The sequence below is a fragment of the Bombus bifarius genome, unplaced genomic scaffold (assembly GCF_011952205.1).
Source record: "Bombus bifarius isolate JDL3187 unplaced genomic scaffold, Bbif_JDL3187 scf7180000007977, whole genome shotgun sequence".
In the NCBI taxonomy this organism is placed as follows: domain Eukaryota; kingdom Metazoa; phylum Arthropoda; class Insecta; order Hymenoptera; family Apidae; genus Bombus; species Bombus bifarius.
Window position 1 is genome coordinate 3,324,033 of NW_022884362.1, and position 20,705 is coordinate 3,344,737.

Genomic DNA, 20,705 nt, shown 5'->3' on the forward strand with positions numbered 1-20,705 from the left:
ATAATAACATAACTTATAAATAATATAAATTAGAGAAATGAAACGGATTTCGTAACAAGGGTTTTGGATTTAAAATATCAACGATTAAATTTCTATAAATTTTATACTTTTCATGCTGCACTGACTATACAGTACAAAACAAATATGCCAAATGGTTGAAACAAAATAAAATTGATACTTTCGAAATACTCAGGCAAATACAGTCAGTTACGAAATGTACGTACACCTTTTATAACAAGGTTAATTTGATTAAAATAAATTCCATGTTTCAAAGTTAATTGTTCCTATGCCAAGTAGCTCAATCAAATGCTACTTTAAAGGTAAACTAAGATCCTTACAAAATATTAGTATAATCTATAGTTTGAAATAACAGAATTGTACAAACATAATTTTTCTGCTTATCTGTTTCAATATCTTTGTAGCATAACAAATATACGTATTATTATAAAGAATTTATTGTCACTTCATATGCTAATAAATAAATATAGCATTATATGTATGATTTATTATACGTATATACACATACGTGTCTCTCTCGAACGATCGTAAATGAATGACAAAACAAATCATCTTAATGTCAATTTACGGATCATTCGAATAATGCGTCTACGAAACCAAGACAGACACACAGAAAAGATAAAAAATCTCTACGCGTACATAGAGAATACGCCGAATGATTCCATCTGGTTGCTGTCTTTGAACTGCAAAAAAGGCGAACGTATTCAGTGGTCTCCGGTGCGATTCGTCTTCTGTTTCCCGGTGATCCGATCGTTTCCCTCTCGTCGTCGACAAATATCGCCAGGCTGGAGAGGATCCTGGTCGAGGAAAGTTGAACATGCCCAGAATGGTCGCCGGCAACGACAGCAAACTGCTCTCCAATAAGATTCCACGGATATATGGCGAGGAGCGGAAACGATTTGCCTGCCAGGCAGAATTCCCTTTCCACGTCAGGAAAATCGATTACCAGTCTTTCTTCTCCTCGGGCTTGTTTCAAGCCTGTTCCCCTATGGATAGATTGGCATCGAGGTCTGTCGCATAAATAGATAAGGTATCGATACATTATTCGCGAGCGGTGGCTCGCTCGCTGCTTCAACGAAGTGCCAGGGATCGAAAAGGAACGAGTTTTGTAACCGAGCTTCTCGCGTATCCAAGATATGAGACATCTCGACGAGGACTTCGTACGCTCTTGCGAGAATTTCTGAAAGGCCAATCGATAATCTAGCTTCGCCTTTCGTAATTCGGTAGATGCGAACATCGATTATGAGGTTTAATTACACACTTTCATCTCGACTATACGAGTTTTGACACGAAACCAATTCGTTGTCAGATCGATGTAAAACGAAGTTGAAAGAATTTTTGAAACGCTCCTATTCTGTTTCTATTACTTGTTATTATTATCATTATTGTTTTATTCATTTTTAATAGTACTAAGTGTTCATGCGAACAAGATAAAATGCGGTAAAATTAGGACTAATTTTTATAGATACGTTTCTCCTTTAATTAGTCAACAGCTTGTTAAAACATAACCAATCGAGCTGCCCTATTTAGTTTCGATCGCAGTCAATAGACTCATCGAACGCAATTTCTTTATCTTCTTAAATGATATTGCCATACGTATGTACAGTAGAATTGCATTTATCTGAACTTGTCAGGGGACAAACGGTTTATATAATCGGAGTTCGCATAATAGGAGCTGGCCAATTATCCCTACTATCCATTACTTCTCGTTCATATAATAGGAGCTCACGTTCAGACGAACAAATTCAACTATTCAAAGTTCAGCTATTTGAACATCAAGTAAAATTTCGTTCAGACAAATAGAATTCACATGCCTAAATAGAGTTCTACTGTAAGAGCATTCGTCTTTCGCACAAACAAGACTGCAAAACACGGGACAAAAATGATGAGAATTTTTTTCTGTCACTTATATGTACACGTTATTTTCCTCGAAAAGAACGATACGTAGTTGTCTGAAATTCATCCTCCGAGTAAAGGTTAAAATTTGCGATTATTCTTCTGCAAAATGAATTCTCTAAAGACGAGACAAGACGAAGAAGAAATAGAAACGACGAGATCAAAAGGATAAAGGCGAAATAAAAGAAAAGTGGACGTGTTAATCGAGGCACGCGTCGCGAAAGACCATTTATCTGGTGTCATAGTCTCTGCTCGACGAAAGCGGAGAACAGGCGAAGAGGGTGCGATTTGAAAAATCAGAAAGTCTCGCAGTGTCGGAGGGTCGGTGATTGTGTGCGAGCGTTTGTCGCTGCTACAAATCTAATCCGTGCGTGGGCGGGAATTCATAGCGGGATTCCAAACTGCTGGTAACCTGTGGCGCATTGTTACAACCGGTAGGAGCAGAGATTGTCCCCACGGACACAGAGGAGCACCGCTTCTGTCGCCGGGCGAGATTAATTTCGCACGCCGTTGCAGTCTGACACCATACTAATACCACGTAAATAGGATCACAATGGCGGACCGCAGTTTCCAATCATGTCTCGTCCGTGCCGCGTCTCTCCTTGTATCCGAGTAATCGTGACCCCGCCTCTATGTATGCCCGGCCAACTGCGTCGATATAATTAAGACTTGACTCTAAGAGACCACCGGGCAAAATTAGTCTTCCGGGAATGAGCCGAGCCCTGTATGACCAGTCTTTGCCATGTAATTAATAGTAGGAATCGTTTTTCCATTCATACAGCTCAAAGTATAAATGGAAACGAATTAGGCTAGTTGTGAACTAGACTGTTAAGAGATGAAAATGATTATATGCAGAAATCGTGCTTTGAGAACATAAGGGAGATGTAAAAATTGAAACTTTTAACATTAATGTTAATAAGGTAATTTTTAATAACAATATAGTAATATTAATAACTTAGAATGTAAAGTGATTAAATATACTCTACTGTAGGAATGATTTATCTAAAATACAGAACATGTGCTTTAAAAACAATAAAATATTAAAATATAATGAAAATTATCTCAAGAAATGATCCTCTCAAAAATAATTGACATTTAACCAAAAATTGATATGTATCGTAAAATGGTAAACTTGAGAACGTGAAAGAACAATTGCCTCGAACCTACACGTAGCTTCCGATTAGGAGTGTAAAATGGCTGTTCCAAGACTAGCCGGTGATAATTGTTAAGTAAGAAATTGCAGGGTGAGAATCAAGTCGATTCGAGACTAGCTGAAAAATAGCGATCGCCAGTTAACTGCGAGATCACGGGTTCGCCCTTTTGTATCGTGCCTCTATCTTCAGCATCTTTCATTCCGGCTTCACTTTTAGATTATGACGCCGATCCCGGAATATAAAGCTCGCCTTTCGAACAGCGATCACGAGTGGAAGAACTCGTGATTCTGCAAATTGCTCCTCGAATTATATCCTTACTACCGTTCATTTCATTCTTTCTCCTCGCTCGAAGGATGAATGTGCGCCAGCGTTTCTTTCTAACGAGTATCGTTTTTATTGTCAACGTAAATTGAAGCGCGAGAAATGAAGGACATTACCAGGGAGTGAGAACGATTGTCGTTTTACTACGCGTTCCTGTAGTTTAACTTTTAGATTGCGAGACTGTGTGAAAATATCTTTACTATAAAACCTTTGCAATCGTCATGTGTGTTTTGCTGAGTTTTTTTGATTTTTTTCGACTACGTATTTGTAATGTGTTTATCGCTGAATCGTAATGTGTTTATTCCTACTATTGGAATATACGTAATTTTCAAATTATATTATGTTACAGGGATATGTTCCAGCTACAAAATTCAAGTTTCAAACAAGGTTAAAGATTGTAAGAAAGATCTTCGTTATAAGATATTTTAAACGAAATATCGTCGAATAGAAAATAAAAGGAGTGAGAAAATCTCTTTATATGAAAATTTTAATTTATTATCTTAGAGAAATTATTTTTATTTTCATATTTCATAAGGGTAAAATAAAAACGAATAAATATTTAATTCATTCTTATCACTGTAACACAAGAAAAAAACTTGCGAGAAAAACAGATACGTATGCTAATTATTCATTTTTTCCAAAAAGCGCACACCTATTACAGACAAAAGTATTACCTGTTAAAGTAAGCAATTTTAAAACTGATATCAATCTTTACAACTCACTACGCACAAAACATATCACTGTTTCCCTTCTTAGTAGATCATCATGTTCCACTATCTTTTATCACTGAATCAACATACAAAATGTTCGCAACTGTTCAGAGCCTCAAAAAATTTCGTGTTACACTTCTTTAGCAGTTGGTGCCTTTTTTCATAATTGAGCAGCATATTGGAAAAAAATAACTTCTTTAGCAGTTGGTGCCTTTTTTCATAATTGAGCAGCATATTGGAAAAAAATAACCTCTTTTTTTCTCTCCCGTATAATTAATTCATCGCCAGAATATCCAAATGAACATTTCCCCCCCTTCTTTCGTCAGCAAGTGCGTAACAACAGGCAAGGACGATTGGGCGACGATTTCGGCTCAAATAAAAATCCACTTTCTCGGAGGGCGAAAATGCTGATCCAAAATTATGTAGATTTGATCAGATTCCGCTGTTGGAAGATGAGGAAGAGAGAAGGAGAAAGCGAGGAGCTTGCACGTAATGCGGCAAAGTGCTTTTATTATTCATCGCTCTCGGGCGAGACCCGAGGCAACGCCAGGACAAAAGCAAACGTCTACGGTGTTTTTATAAGCTGCACTTGGAGGCGTCGCGTCGCGTCGCGTCGAAGAGAAACCAGAAGAGAACGGTTCGATACCAGTCAGGGTTTTATTCGCTTCAGGATTTTTCTTTTCCTCTTTTTTCTCCTTCCTTTCGCCGCCGTGAAAGAACGTTCGTCGTGTTACCTCCATCGGATTTTGGATTTCTATTTCGCCGCGGGGAAAAGGTCTCTGTCTTTTTCTTTCCTACATAAGCTTTCATAGGATTTCGAATCGTCCACTCGAAAACATGGAAAACGAGGTGGCGGGTGAGCTCTTTTATCGAATCTCGTAACTGACGTATTGGAAACAAAAAGGCACGATCTTTGTGAACTCCGAGTTTTGTACTTGCAGGTCACACACATTCGCGCGCATTCTTGAATCTCGTATATAAAAATTACATTTCTTCTTTTTAAATGGTCAAATCCCATCGGTTTACGCGAAGTATGTGAACCTTCATCAATAAGTTCCAAAATGAAAGAAAAAGGAAACTAAAACAAGACCGGAGAATCGGTTGTAATTGACAGAACCAAATTTTGCGAAACATCTGCTCGGAGAATTTCGCCTGGGTCCTCATTAACAAGATGTATCGCGAAGCCAAAGCTCGAGTAAATCAATCGAATAGTAATTAACTGGGCACGATCAACTCTCTGTCTGTATGTCTGTCTGTCTGTCTGCCTGTCTGTATCTCCCTCCCCCGCGCTCTCTCTCTCTCTCTCTCTCGGCTCACGATTTCGAATGTCGAACGCAACGTGGTCAACAGAGATCCAACAGAGATAATGAACGGATTTCGATAGAATCATATGGCTCGATTTCTGATTTGACCCCACACCGATTGTTGTCCGTTAATCAGCAATTAATTGTAACACGGGTTCACGAGCGGCTTGCGCGAATCGCGTGTGTCCATCGAGTTTATCGTTGCTGTTCCAATTAATTGATAATTATCGCAATCGCCGTTAGAATCGCAAATTTTAAATTACTACGTGGCTCATGCGAACAGACCGCAACGTAACGGACGATTGCGATTCGTTTTCGCGATCGCAATAATACTTATCGGTTTGCATTTGAACGAGCCATTTAAATATTTTACTCTATCCCGTTTCGATTGAGAATTTAAATTAGTCGCGCGTGAACTTGCGGTTTCTCCAACGAATTCCTCTGTCGCGTGTCCTCCGCGCTTGTTATTATTACGGTTTTCCCTCTTTTTTTTATCTTTTTTTTCTTCCTCCTATTCCTTTTCTTTTTTTCTTTTTCTTTTCGTTACTCGCGAAGTATTTGAAACGATACTTTGTGAAAATCGTCAATCTAATTAAACGATGTTACAACAATGGTCGAACGAGACAAATTCGATGAAAAAAACTTTCGCCTGTGTTTCCGTGCTGATAAAAATTTTCCATTCGCTTTATCGAGGGATAGTTTGGCAAATGATTTTGCATTCAGCTTGATCAAGCTTAATCGTATTACGTAACAACACATTTCTATATTTAACCTCCTATACGTCGCAACGAATCTTTCTCTGAAAAGAAAATTTTGCTCAAATTTTATCGAGCGAATTGTAATAAAAAGCAAATCCCCCTATATAACGTAGACCTGAATTTTCCCATCCATATCGATAAATCCGATCAACAACAACACAACACATCGTGATGCCGTTTTGGATCCGAGAGTCGCAACAAAGCCGCATAATTTGAAATCAAAAGTGGTTCGCAATGATCGAACAAACGTAACGTGCAACGACGCATATCGTTGCGTGATTTTCATCGATCCGCGACAGTGGAGCGTTACTAACTGCCAGTAATTGGCCGTTCAACGATATAAATCGATTTCCGCTCGTGATTTACTCGCGACGAGTGCACAAGCACACGATCACCGCCGCGACCAGAGATTTTATTATCGATGTTATTCTATGCAACGGCAAAGGGGTAATTTTATTATCCAGAGTTTGGTACACGCGCATTCCACGATTCATTGCCATTGCCCCTTTCCATCGCGATCGTTCTCTTTCTCCGCGTTCTTTCGCTCAGAATATCTTCGATGCAGATCTACCTGATGCATACGATCGTCTCGCGTATGCACATTTTGCCGAATACAAACGTTTGTACGCGTTTCAACGAATTTCTATTAGCGCTATCGCTTCGAGCTCGCGTTGATGGAAGATCCACGCAACTATCGTCTAAAATATGCGGAACGAAATCGCATTGCGTTTCACATTTACGACCGCCTGCTTCCAGCGTGTCCACATCTTTTACTTTCTTGAAAATATGAAAAAAATATGAGGAGAGATCGTTAACGTTGATCGTGATTACGCAGGAATGATAAACGTGCGCTGGCATTGAGTTACAATTTAATCGCAATGATATTTTAAAACAATAACCACTTGTAAAATTAACATAAACATCTTTTCATATAAAATATTCTCAAAGAAGTTTCCCTTGGGAGAATTCGTTTTTTAATAGAAAAATCCAAAATTTAAGGGATATCGTAATGTCAGAGATAATTTTACAAATTTTCTATACGCGAAGAATTTGTTCGTATCTTTTAACGAACATCGAGTTGAAGTAAGTTTGTTAGATATACAGAATACAAAATACAAATGCGTTGTTAAGTACTATGCGAGACTGATATAAGAGAGAAGGAATTTTTATTTTGTCTTAATTAATAGGATTTTAAACATTCACTTACGATCAAAGATTCGAAACGAGGATAATTTTTTAACAATTTCGCAGAGTTTTTTTCAAACTCGTTTTACTTTTCATAAATATTCTGAAACTTATGAATAGGAATGTGTTTCAATAAATATAGCCGCAATGTCTCTAACTAATATCTTCCAAATGGTTACGTAATCATTGCAATCTGGCTTATCATTAACTTGTCTCGAGTGTAAATTGGCTTCGACCAATATCGCGCACTGCGTATAACGTAGGAGGGCTATTACGCTATAACAGACGTCTAAGACGCACGGATCACGAATCTCAGAGCACGTAACCAGAGGTAACGTTTCCCTAATATCGTATTCAACTCCGGTCTAAGTCCAATGAATCGTTCTAACGTTCGTCCAAAACTGTTCCAAATGGAAAATCTATTTATCCGCGGAATAACCAGACCGTGCCTTCCAATGTTCGTTCTACGGAACTGGATATCTTCGCGTATAACATACAGTTCCTGACTATCGTATTAGAACCATAAAATATTCCCAGTTTCTATAGACTGATTATTCGATACAGCAATATTTTACAAATTTTAAGTAAAATTGAGAATAATAAGTAAAAGAATTTTATATATAATAGCTTGTTAATTTCTCTTGCGTTTCTTTTATTTAGATTATAACTCATACTCTTTCTGGCATGGTCCGTATCCGTGTGCTCCATACCTTTATTATTTTATCACGCGTCTTAAATTTTCTAAAAAATATCATATACAAACTGGATAATATAGGATTTAGAGATGAGTATAACTAATTTGAGTGGATTCGAGATATTTTCAATGCCATTTAAGCGGGATGAATTACTTAGCTATGAGAAGATGCAATGTTCTTGGATGAAAGAGACTCGGTGATGAATTAACCTCTGTAATAATGATAAATTGATGCAGTGATAAATTAATATACTGTGAATTTTTTTATGCATTTATGAGAGTCTTGAAAATATGCAAACGCACAAAACGTACATGATATAATATCTTATATCTTATAATATCTAGTAGGTAAAACAAATTTCGACTTAGGCTCTTTCAATTGTATTTATAAAAATATGAATTTGCACATATGTCCACAATTTAATTCTTATATGAATAGTAATTTGAGTAATAGTAATTTGAGTAGCCAAGATTAGCCAATTTACTGTTTATGAAATAGTATTAAAATTAGAAAAATAAAATATTTGTACATTCGCTAGCCAAGAATTGTAATCATTGCCGACTCCCGTAGACATCGAAATTCCATATTGTTTAACGAATTGTCGCATATATCGAAAGTACGAGGACAGTGGAGCTAGAGAGAATTTTATTATGAATTTCATGTCACTCCCGGTGACAACCTGTGCGGTTAATTTGTAGAGCAGAACAATGGTCTTTATTAAAACAGACGAAAGGAATGTCGCGTATTGAATGAAATTAATTTTTCAGTAATTTCGAGCGTTGAATGGTCAGACTATCTGCGACTGTTCCCTTGGAAGTTCGAAACCAAATTAAATAACCAATCTTTCATATTAAAATTTACTGCTAGTAAATTCAATAACTAGTTCAAATGTTTTAATTGCTTTTAATGTGCTTTGTATGTGAATACATATAATAATCTGTGAAAGGTTATACTTCTACTTAATTTGTAATTTTTTCAAATTATATAATATGTAACAAGTTGATAATTATCAAATGTTCAAATTCCTGATTCGATTTGTTTGTTGTATCCAACGATATATAAAATAATTACAATACGTATATAGTTACGGATATTCGCTTTTCATTACAATTTTATTAAAATTTGTTTTATTCCAAACTCAAGTTTAAACAACGTAAAATATGAAACTAAAATTCTTTAAATTACTATTAAATAATTTTGCATTTTTTACGTATGAATTTCGCATCATCGAATTGATATCTACGGAAAAGAGGATTTAATTTCTCGATTCAAAGATTGAACAAAATATATATAGTTGCCAAATCCTTCGCTCGGATTCTAACTTTCAATGTCTCTATCGTCTATCGTAGTCCAACAATTCAACTTTTAAAGTCTGCTCGTGCGCGAGAAAATAGGTAGCAAATCGGGAAGAAGACGAAACAAGGGACAAAATAAGCTCTTGGTCTGGAAGTGTAAGGGATTAATGATAAGCAAAGTCGAGGAGGGACGCCCTCGAAAGTAGACAAAGGGATGAAAATTCCAAGTGAAGTGTACGCATGAAGCCTAATCGTCTCGACTCGGGAAGTAAAGAACCGTAGGTAAAACCTGAGGAGAGAAAAAGAGGGAAAGCCACTTGTGCCTTGGTCCTCCAGCAAACCCTACAACCCCTGTACCGCTAACCCTCCAATCCTACTAGGGATTTCATTGTTTCCCCTACGGAATTACCCTTAAAGCTTCTTCATCGCGTGTGCACATACCTTCGTAAAACTCGGTTCTACGTAAAACGCCGGATCGCACTTACCTGTAACAAAAAAAATGATACGAATAATTAATGAAAGGTACGGTAACTTGCGCTACGACTTCCTGGTACATTACATTAGAACGATTTAGAAATTCCACTTTGTTAATTCTCTTGAATCTTTGAATCGCACGTACGTATAATATTTAGGATTGCTTATAAGAAATGCATAGAAGAGAAAAAGAAATTCTAATTGGTTATATTGTAGTTCCTCAATGCGAACTAAAAGTTAAGACCCACTTAAGAATAATTAATGTAAATAGTAATACAATACACGAATATAGTGATCGAAAATAAATAAATAATAATAAAGACAACGATATAGAGATGTAATATAATAGTACGCCTCTCAATTACCTATCTTTTATAACTTCGTTCATTTGTGACGATAATTGTATTATTTAGTATAATAATAGGAAGCTTGTATGAAAAAATGAAAATGATGGTTTGTACGAAAAAAGATATAATAATAACAATAATAACAATAATAATAATAGGAGAAAGAAACATCCACTTAATTAATATTCTAATAAAATCACATATGTAGCATTTCAAACTTTCCATTTGCGTTATAAATTCGCCGCAACAAACTCATTAAAAGGAGTCAATACGGTTTAGCCAAAAGGGAATACACAGAAAGAAAATCCATAAGCCAGAGGAATCGTTACGACTGAATCCTTCAATCATACTCTCCAATTCGCGTCGCCGCTTTTTACCGGAGTACGTAGTATAATGTTCTTTAAAATTGCAAGGGCCACCCTTTTTACTGCGCTTTTTCACCAGCCAACCCCCCGGCCGCAGCCCCGCGGTCGATTGTCGGGACGCGAAATCATATTTCCCTTGTTCCCAGCCGAATAATGAAACGGTTGTTTAAGGGGTACCGCGCGCGTCGACGTCGAAATCGCAATTAAATCGCGCGCGCGTTTTAGCTCGCCTCAAAAGTCCATCAAATTAATTCATTGAAACGCGCGCGGTACGCTACTTCGCGCTGTGTTTCCGGGATAAATTGTCGTCTACGCGTCCCTGGAGACGCTTAATGACAACGGGAAAGTATAATTACCGGGAAGCACCGCCGCCAAATTGACACGCGTTCAAATTATCGCCGGACTCAGCGATGCTCCGCTATCCCACACAGCGATCTTATTGTTCCGCGTACCCTCCTCGTTCGAAACCAGCAACCCCCGCGTACACCACCATCGAACCAGAGCCTTGCCTCGACTCGTCTTCTTCCTTCCACCGATTAATCTTCACTCAATTGCGCGGTTAATTAATAACGTTAAGGCGTCCTCGCAGCCCCGGCCGCCACTTAGCTTATTGTCTTCCCCGGTTGAAATTATTCGGCGACTATGAATCACCTCCTTGCAAGCACTCTATCTCTCTCTACCGATTATCCCTCAGCCCTCCGAGCCTGTTATCGGAGGCACGTATTATGATCGCTGGATTAAGTGCACCATTGCTCGTGTCTGTTCTCTCCGTCGGGTTTATTAAGCGTGGCTTTGATTGAATTCGGCATCGCTCGTTTCTGCATGACGAATGTACGTAATCATTCTTCGGATTGTTACAACATGTACTATCTACGTATTTACTATATTATCTACATTGTGTTACATCTACGTAGGAGTTTCTGTTTGTTGTGCTGAAATTTTTTAAAACATCTGTTTGAAATCATTGTCACGGTATATGCAGATCGCGCCAATTGTAATAAAAAGCTGATTAATTGAGAACGGAATGTAAAATTTTGATAAACTCATGCGTTCAAGCATTCGGTAATTATACGTTATTCCTAGTGTTACCATTCAGATAAAAAAGCAGGTGCAAATAATTCTTTCGAATTGCGTGGATGTGTATATTTAGTCTTCATAAATCTAATAATAAAGTTCGTAGTCATTCACACGTACGTGGATGGATTAATGAGACGAAAAATGAACCGGGATCATTCTATGCCAACATCGAAAAAAATTACGTTGCGTGAAAATAGTCGTTTGAATTTCAAATTTTCCGACTTTTCGGTCAATTTGAAAATCAAATGCAGAACTGTCGCATAAAGCTCAATATTCGTTGCTTATTTGCATCGAACGATTTGCTAAAACCAAACGTCACGAAAGTTATATGCCAAAAATTAAATTGAATAAAAATGCTATGCAGAACTATATGCATGTCACAATCACACGTGATTGATTGAAACGAATAATATCAGTAAGTAATTAGAAAAAAAAAACGAAATACCTGCAATATTTCCGCTGAGATGAATTATTTAAAAATAGAACAATGTGTTTTGTTAATACCTCGCTTCAATATTGTACTTTTTGTATTTTTTAAAAATGGAATCACTAAATCTTGACAAGCGTTATATTGCTGTCCGTTTTGTAATGTGAAACTTCGATTAAAATCCATGTTTGGAATACGAATGCTTTACGCAAAAATATGAATGTAAATAAGACTTTGAAAACATCTAATCCTCGATGCATTAAGAATTTAAATTAAAAAACTCATTTCGATATTCTTTGACTCTTCTATTAACAGGAAATAGTATTAAACGTACACATACATATGGAGTGTAGTTTCTTCCAATTGGACAGGCGAATACTATCTTTATCACTAAACTTTATCTTATTGTCAATTATTATTGATCATAGTAAGAAAGAAGAAATTTACCATAATAAACGTTTATCGAATGTCAATAAGATTTAATAATACGAATTATCAGCTGTAACGAATAGTCAAAACATTCATCCAATTCTTCTAATATATTTCATCTGCAGATTCTAGATAGATATAAAAAAAGATTTTCAAGGTTTCAGAAGTGAAAATAACCGAGAAATATTCACCAAATTCTAAACCACAGAAAACAGGTTAAAGATACAAAGGTTAATTTCTAAATGGTCAAACATAATAAAAAAAAATGGAAAAGAATTGAACTTGCAATATTGTTCAGTAATCTTGCGTCAAATTTTTGACCAGAAACACAATAAATTTTGAGATCTAACATACAATCGCTAAAATATCCGTTTTAAAATTCGATCGAACTAAAAACCGGTCTAAGCATGATGAAAACTCTTAATAACGTCATCCCGCGCTTGTATCCCATAAAGAAAAAAAGAGGAATGAAAGGTCTCGCAAACTTTTTACGTTAATTTCAGGTAGCCGAGCTTTCCCATCGATTTGATGTGTATGGCAATGCGCTCGCGTCTCGTCTCGCGTGAAATTAACCGCGCTCGGGGGACTAAACTAATTTGTCTATAATCGAATATTCGCGATATATCGTGCAAGTTTAATTAAATGCGGACTGACCGGATGGAGCTGCCCCGCACTTCTGCCCGCCCCTCTTCATGTGTATGCACTTCCATCTCGTACACAGATGCGTCTACGCGCGCGCGGACAGCCGAGGATTCGGCCGTATGCGACGCGCGTAATCACCGCTGGAACGTCGATAATTAATGCCGATATTTTTCCCTGGCCCTCTCTCTCTCTCTCTCTCTCTCTCTCTCTCTGTCTCTCTCTTTCGTTGTACGCTAAGACAGTACGCGGTATTAATCTTAGCGGTCACGATGAAATCACGCCATTGTGACATTTCATCGAAGACAGAACGCCGCGTGCGATCTTGTTAAATAACGAATAAGGTTGGCCAATTAGTACAATTTCAACAATACCAGCCAAACACGCGAGTATCTACGTATTCGTATCGACTTCTGAACATGATCGATTTACAGCTTCTTTAACATAATCTATTTCCATGATGAATGGAAACAGAATTAAAAATCATGAAAGAGTTTCTAGTTTGCAGCGATATTACTAACTATCGATACTATTGGAGACTACTACAGAGTAACTACTAATACTACGGACTTCGTGCTCTAACATTGTTGTCATAAAAGCGAACCTTGAGGATTTGACAATGCACATGATAAGTCTATTCACAAAAAGGGATCTGCGATTGGTACTCGAACACTTTCGCGAGCTACTATATTAAGAACTATACACCTAACATATCTCTCCATCCAGTATCCATCGTTATCAATGTCATGCCAAACTTTTGAATGGTGTATTATACACTGGAAAGCAGCCAGATTCGGTTCCATGGTCGCATCACGTGCTGTCATTGACCACTTTCGCGACGCGGCTCGCCATCGCAGCAGGTCAAAACGGTCCTTGGCACAATCCCCTGACAGGAATTACACTGGCGCAGGTGAATATACGGCGGGCAAAACAGATACGTCACGATAAAGTCAACTCTCGGCAGGCAAACTGCGAGAAGCTGTTCGGTATGAGGCGCGCAGCACGAGGCTCGAAGCTGTTTATGCGCGTGTACGAGCGATCAGCTGCGAACTCGAATTGATTGGTAGAAGAACGGTGGAGAATCAAATCGATCGGCGTATATCCGCCTACGCATCAATCCGTCTGTCCGTCCGTGTCGTTCTATCGGGCCGATCCGGTCTATCCCCGGTTATGCCGGTGGCCCATCCGGCTCCCAGGACAATTTCCACCGATAATTAGATCACCGCCATCGTGTTTCGCCACGATGTACACAGGAAAATTTATCGTTTACCTGGCCAACGAACAATCGCTGCTAGAAAACCGATCTTACCTGCGAGCCAACTCCCGCGTCCAACTTTCTCAAATAAATCATCGTGTACTGCCACGTCGCGTAAATTCCAGCACACGATCCCTTTTAATTATCGCGCCATCGAAAGATTTTCCAACGCTCGGCATGTTAGTGGTACACGATGCACATGACACGGCGTAACGTTACTCGTGCGTTCGTTGCTAATGTGGTAGTTACTAGTCAGCTTGTTTGCATACGCGACGCGATATGTGGTCGAATATTAGCATAGCATCTGTTATTGGAATCGATTTGGGGATTTGGTAGATAGGTCAGTGGAATATGGATAAAAATGTTTCGTTTCAATGTTTATACTTCGTTACTAATCATCTACTTTTTTTGTCAATAATCAACGATAGAAAAAACTGTCACATTGTCGTGCGAATGTTCGGAATCACATATTTGGTGAGAGGGGAACTTTACAATAGGAAAAGTATTGGTATATACCACGTGTTGAAGTTTTTATATCTTTTAAATTGCCTTATGTTCGTTTAAAATATTTCAACTGTACTTTTTTAAAATAATCTGACACGGTACTGTTAGTTAGCTATCCTAACGTTTAATCCTGCGAAAGCAAAAGATAGGCATGGTAGCACAATGGAGAAAATTTCGGTTAAACTTAAAAAGAACAAGGGACGATAAACCGCATTATTTTCGTCTCATTTTCTGTTTCGTAAATCACAGACGACAGATTTTTATACATTCATGGGAAATTTAAAAGCGCGAAGATGTATAGAATCCAGGAGAAGCTATCTCAAAATATCCAGAATATGATCTGGCTGTAACATTTAGCAAGTTAAACCCTATCTACATTGGATCCTTTAACTCATATGTATTCTTAAAACTATAAATTTGCATAATTATTCACAGTTTAATCGTGAGTATATATATAAATCCAATTTCCGGCTACATCATCAAGTTAACACATTAAACTTGCGAACGTTCGCTAACAAAAAAAAAAAGGAAGAAAAATAAAAGAAGAGAACTAACGATATTTAATCAGATAAACGACAGACCTCAGCAAACGTATGACCTGATAAACCTGCACGAAGTGGAAACTTGCGACGATTGCGCAACGAAACGACTTATCAAGCAAGTCGATGAACGCATTAAAATAAGGATCGGAGTTGACCGTGACACGAAGCTCGCGCTCCAATTCCCAGCGTATCCTACTCTTTTTCCTGATTTGTCTTCCCCGTTTGATTAGGTAATCGAAAACGCGAGCCTGGTAATTCTCATCGATTTTACGTGGTAGTGACGCGTCAGGTATCGTCTAATCGATTTACTGGCCGGTCAGAGTCAAAAGAAAGGGACGGTGGACAAAATTCAGCAATTTCAGACGCCTGACCATGAAAGAGGAAATTAAATGATCGGCCAGTAAATTCATTAATTCTCTCGACACCGTTCTTTGCCCTTCTCTCCTCGTCGATTTCACGGTTCCGGGAATAGAGTAAGAGGGGTATCGGAAGCTCGTTAAATCGGCGCATCGGAAACAATTGCGCTGCGAGAGAAGGAACAGAGCCGGGGGGAATGGCCCCGGGGATCGTGCACCGGGGGATGAAATTAACACCCACGAGAAAAAGCAACGGCCGGCTATTTTATTACGCCGTATCGGCCGTAAATGCGATTTCGCGCGCGCATAAGGAACGCTTTTACGCCGCCATACTACCGCGATACAAATTGCAACGAAAAATTTTTATGTTCGCGCAAGGAAGATACGCGCTTCTCAGCCAACGTTTTTCGTAGCACGAGCGTTTAAAATATTTTACTACGAAATTAATAACTTCGTAGTTTTCTAGCTTTTAGCTTTTGTACGTAAATACTCGGAGAGCCATAAGCAAGTAGGTATGCAAATAAAATTTGATAAGAATTGACTTCTCTCATGAATGTTTATTACTTGTGCATTTTACGGGTGTCCTCGTGGATTGAGTTAACAATTTGTTGTAATTTGTTCTTTTTTCTTCTTCAAATTCTATGCGGAACTTTGCAGGTCCGTAGGTTTATAAATGAATCTTGATAACTCGAGTTTATAGATAAATTTTGGATTGAATTAATAGTCGGATCGAATTGATAGGAACTTTTGTTTAATGAAAGAATAAAAATAAGGAAACTAATATGTCGGAGTATCTGTTAACTTGGAAAAGTAAATGAGATAATTAACTTATGATTAGTACAAGCTATTTATATTGAACATTGAATGAACAGAATTGCTGTTATAATAAACATCGCTTCTTATCTGTGTTTGAATAGTGGTTGTCGACTATGAGACTGTATATTTTATTCATGCCCCATAAATAAAGCTTATTCTATTTAAGACGAAAATTTTACATAATCCTATTGATATCTCGAATAGAATAAGGTTACTCTGTCATATCTAGCTTTATTAAAGTGAAAACGAACCAATTCAAGTAAATAAAAATAAAGGATCGTATGTACTCTGTAACGAGCGTTACTTGTCAACAATCAAAACGAAACGAAACCCTATTTCCCGTGCCTATTATTCTTCTCAATAACACGGCACACGTATTCCCATCGAAACAAGAATCCCATCGGGGCATCGTATAAAACCTGTCCGCGACCAATTTACGATACTCGGGCGCTCGTTGCGATCGAGACGCGTTCTCAAGCAAGAAATCCCTCGGCTGCGGATAATCAACCGATTCCAGTATTTTCCACAAAATCTACAATGTGGTTTTTAGCTGGTTCAATGGACAATCGGGGCTGATTACCGACAGCGTTACTTTGTTAAAGACAGAAAGAAAGCGTGTCGTAACGCGATTGAATCGCATCAACGAAAAACAATCGGGCTATCGAGTCGATGAGGAAAGCGAAGAAACCGATGAGAAAGAATGGGTAGGGGCACGAGAAGGAGGGGGAAAGGGACGAAAGGGATGGAAAGTAAAAGAAAGAAAAAGAAGAGGAAGGAACTCACGATCCAGCACCAAGTGCAAGGCTCACCGAGGCCGACTCGACTTGCACTTTACAGCCGAGCTTGACCACGACACGAGAAAAACGTCTCAGGGCCGACCAGTCTCCCCCTCCCTTCTCCTTTCCACCCTTTCCCTCGAACCGCATCGTCCCTTTACCGACTCCCCCCTCTGGCTCTTTCCTTTTCTTGAATGAGCATTTATTATCGGGGCAAGACTGCGTGGCAGCTTGCCAGGGCGCACTTGATCTTACTCCGTGCGCCTTGTAAAACACCACTTTCATACCTCTGAAAAGCAATTTAATTCAACGCTGCCTATCCCCTTGGCTTCTTCGTATCCGTATTTCTCTCTCTTCTTCTCTGTCTCTCTTTAGTTCTCCTTTCTGTTATCCACTCCCTCTCTATCTATCTATCTATCTATCGCTCTGTCTCTCTTTCTCTCTGTTCGTCGGTTGCCTTATATTTCTCCGGACGTATCCCGAAGAGATTCGTATCGCTGTACGCGTTATCAGCGCGGATCTGAATCCTACGTTTAATCCAGCTTTTCCATCATTTCTTTGGCGCTGGATTGTCGGCCGGATCGGGACGACGTTCGGCTTTTATTGAAATGTTAATTTCGCGGCGGGAAATACGGTTCGATCGGCGGGGAGTGCGACGGGAAGTCGGCCGGATATTAATCGTAGGAAATAGTTTCGTTGTGCAGCTCCGACTCCGCGGTTGCAGCTGGAAGGAACGGCGTGTTATAATTCCGCGCTCGCGGCGCTCTGTCGTTGTCTTGGGAATATAAATTGGTCAGACAGAGACGGATTGTTCTTTATTATCGGTGTCTTTTTGCGTTAAGTAGATCGCCAACGAGCTCGTTCTCTGAAATTGAACGACCGGCTGGCTCGAAAATAGTTTCGTTTCTGGTTTTCGTTTCGCTTACCGCCGAGAGTAATGATGTTCTTCGTCCGATACGAAGCTTTTTTCACCGAACTTGACGTTGAAATGTAACACTTGGTTTACTGCAGAAGTGTGATTTTTGCATATGAGATAAGCTGTACGCGCAAATCTATTTACATTGTAAATGATGCAGCTCTAAAGTTACTATCAACGATCAGACTCTGGCGACTTGTAACTTATTATTGATTTAAGTGAACCATTTATCGTTACGAGTTAAATCCGCAAGTCTTTTCGCTTTAACACCAGAGTATGCTGGTGTTGATTCAAGAAACTTTTTTTCTATAAAATAAACGTGCCTGTAATATATAAACTAGTTCTTTGAATTATTTATTTCTATCTCCTTATCATCTTTATCTTTTTGGAATAACAGAAAAATGATTTTGCGTTACTTTAAGCCTCAGCGAATATTAATTTCATTATTAAATAATCAACTTACAAAATTTAAGATGTTCTTTATTCTACTTTTAACTATTAAGCGCAACAAGCAAATATCCATCGAAAAGAAAAATTACTACCAAATCTTCACGATACATAGTATGCTTACCGCTAAAAAAGACACACAAAAGAAAAAGTTATAATTCTTTCTTTTGTTCATGACTCCTAATATCAAGAAAAACTTCCAATCGCACAAGGCATAAACGACTGTCTTCTACCCTACCGCAACAGTTTATTTTATTGTTCTGCCTTGTCTATTATAATCAATCCCCAGCTCCCTTGTTCGTTTCTCCTCTCCAAGCCAGCCGCATTTTTAAGATTCCTGCCCTGAAAAACATTTATTTATCGGACGATCCCGTTTCCAACACTCTGTCCCCTCGTCCTGATACCTGCCGTGGCTTTTCATTCCGATCACCGCCCTCGCCTTACCCGCAACGCGCGACGACTATTATTAATCTCGGTGAGCACAATGTTACATTGTATCCTGACACCGCTGGTGCAGTTCAATTAATTCGAAATGCACGTGAATACCGGATCACGATTGGGCCGAGGACAGAGCCGTACAGGGTGCTCGAAGACAAAGGGGATGTGGGCAAAAGTTACAAAAACTGGGAACGTGGCAAGCAGCTGCTCGAATCAACGGGTTACTTCGTTCCCCTCGTATTGCAGTTCGAGGATCTCGTGAGTTTTTGTCGTTCACCGGTTTTGTGGAATTTCTAATTTTTTGGTTGAAGATGTTGTGATCCGTCAGTAATTATATCAAAAGGATAGCTTTTTCTGTTTAACGAAGTACAGCTTTTTGTAGGATTAGAGATCTTGGTTACGATAATATGAATGATAAAATCATCCCGGATATTTATATCTTTTTGTCGATATCGGAGAAAAAAGATACATAGAATATAATTATAACAAATTTCATCCACTGTGTACACGTTACCGAAGATAAACAAAAACGTTGCTTTTCATTCTTAATTAAACTTCTTTCAAAGGTTTCTTCTTTCTTCGCTCTACTGTTTCTTTCTTCTTCATTCTTCGCGAAATGAAATCATAAATCCCAATGAACGTAAGAAACAAACTGAGCAGCATAAGAAATATATTATTATAAAGATCACCCCATAACCTAGGATTATCCATCCTGTGGACAAACAGTAACTCTGCTCGCAATAACGATTATCGTTAACTCGGCGAAGAAACAGGTTTCGCAACTTCCATAAAGCACGTTAACGCGACAGCGTTGAACTTCGCCGAACCATCGGACAATTTTTCAGTGAAAGCCTCGCAACACCCTGTGTCTCACCTCTCAACGCCATAAATTATCTGTTCTCACGCACGGAACCGGGAAAAACTTTCCCTATCTCTTTCTCTCTCTTTCTCTCGATATTCCGTAAGAAAAATGCCGCGTTGAACGAACGGGCAGACGGCCGCGAAAAAGTCACAAGATTAACGCCGATAAACTTGCACGGTCTGCGTTTAATCCTGTTCACGGTGCAAACAAATCGCAGTGGCACGTGATAAAAGCTTCGCCTGTTCACAAAGCGATGCCACGTGGTGTCGGGGCGTTTAAAGTGCCATTAAGCGCTCGCAGACGAAGAAGGGGCGAAGCACGGCTGATGACCTGGCGCTTCCCGGCTCAAATTTAACAATACACCGCTATATATGTACATGTTGGGATCCCAGTCCGCTTCTATCGAGTTCTCAAGTCCATCAATACTTTCGATACAATGAGGTAGTCAAATATACAAACGTATCGAAATAGGCGTCCACGTCTTGCTTCGGTAAATATAGCTGAATGTTACAGGACGAGGCCTTTCATTTGCATACCGGCTCAGTTGATGAAAAGAAGGGATGCTTGTGTTCTGAATAGCTCGATCCTACGATATCTTCTGGGCTGCGTCGAAAAGCAATTTTGCTCATGTATTTACTCATTTAGCTAGGGGAGAGTTAGTAGATTCTTTGTTTGCAATAAGGATTTTCAATAAATTGA

The 20,705-nt window shown here is 38.7% G+C and overlaps 1 protein-coding gene across 3 annotated transcripts in view; it reads right to left on the bottom strand.

Moving 5' to 3' along the window:
• Positions 1-20,705, bottom strand: part of LOC117204137 (protein split ends-like) — a 381,520-nt gene that overhangs the window by 73,228 nt on the left and 287,587 nt on the right. The window lies entirely within an intron of this gene.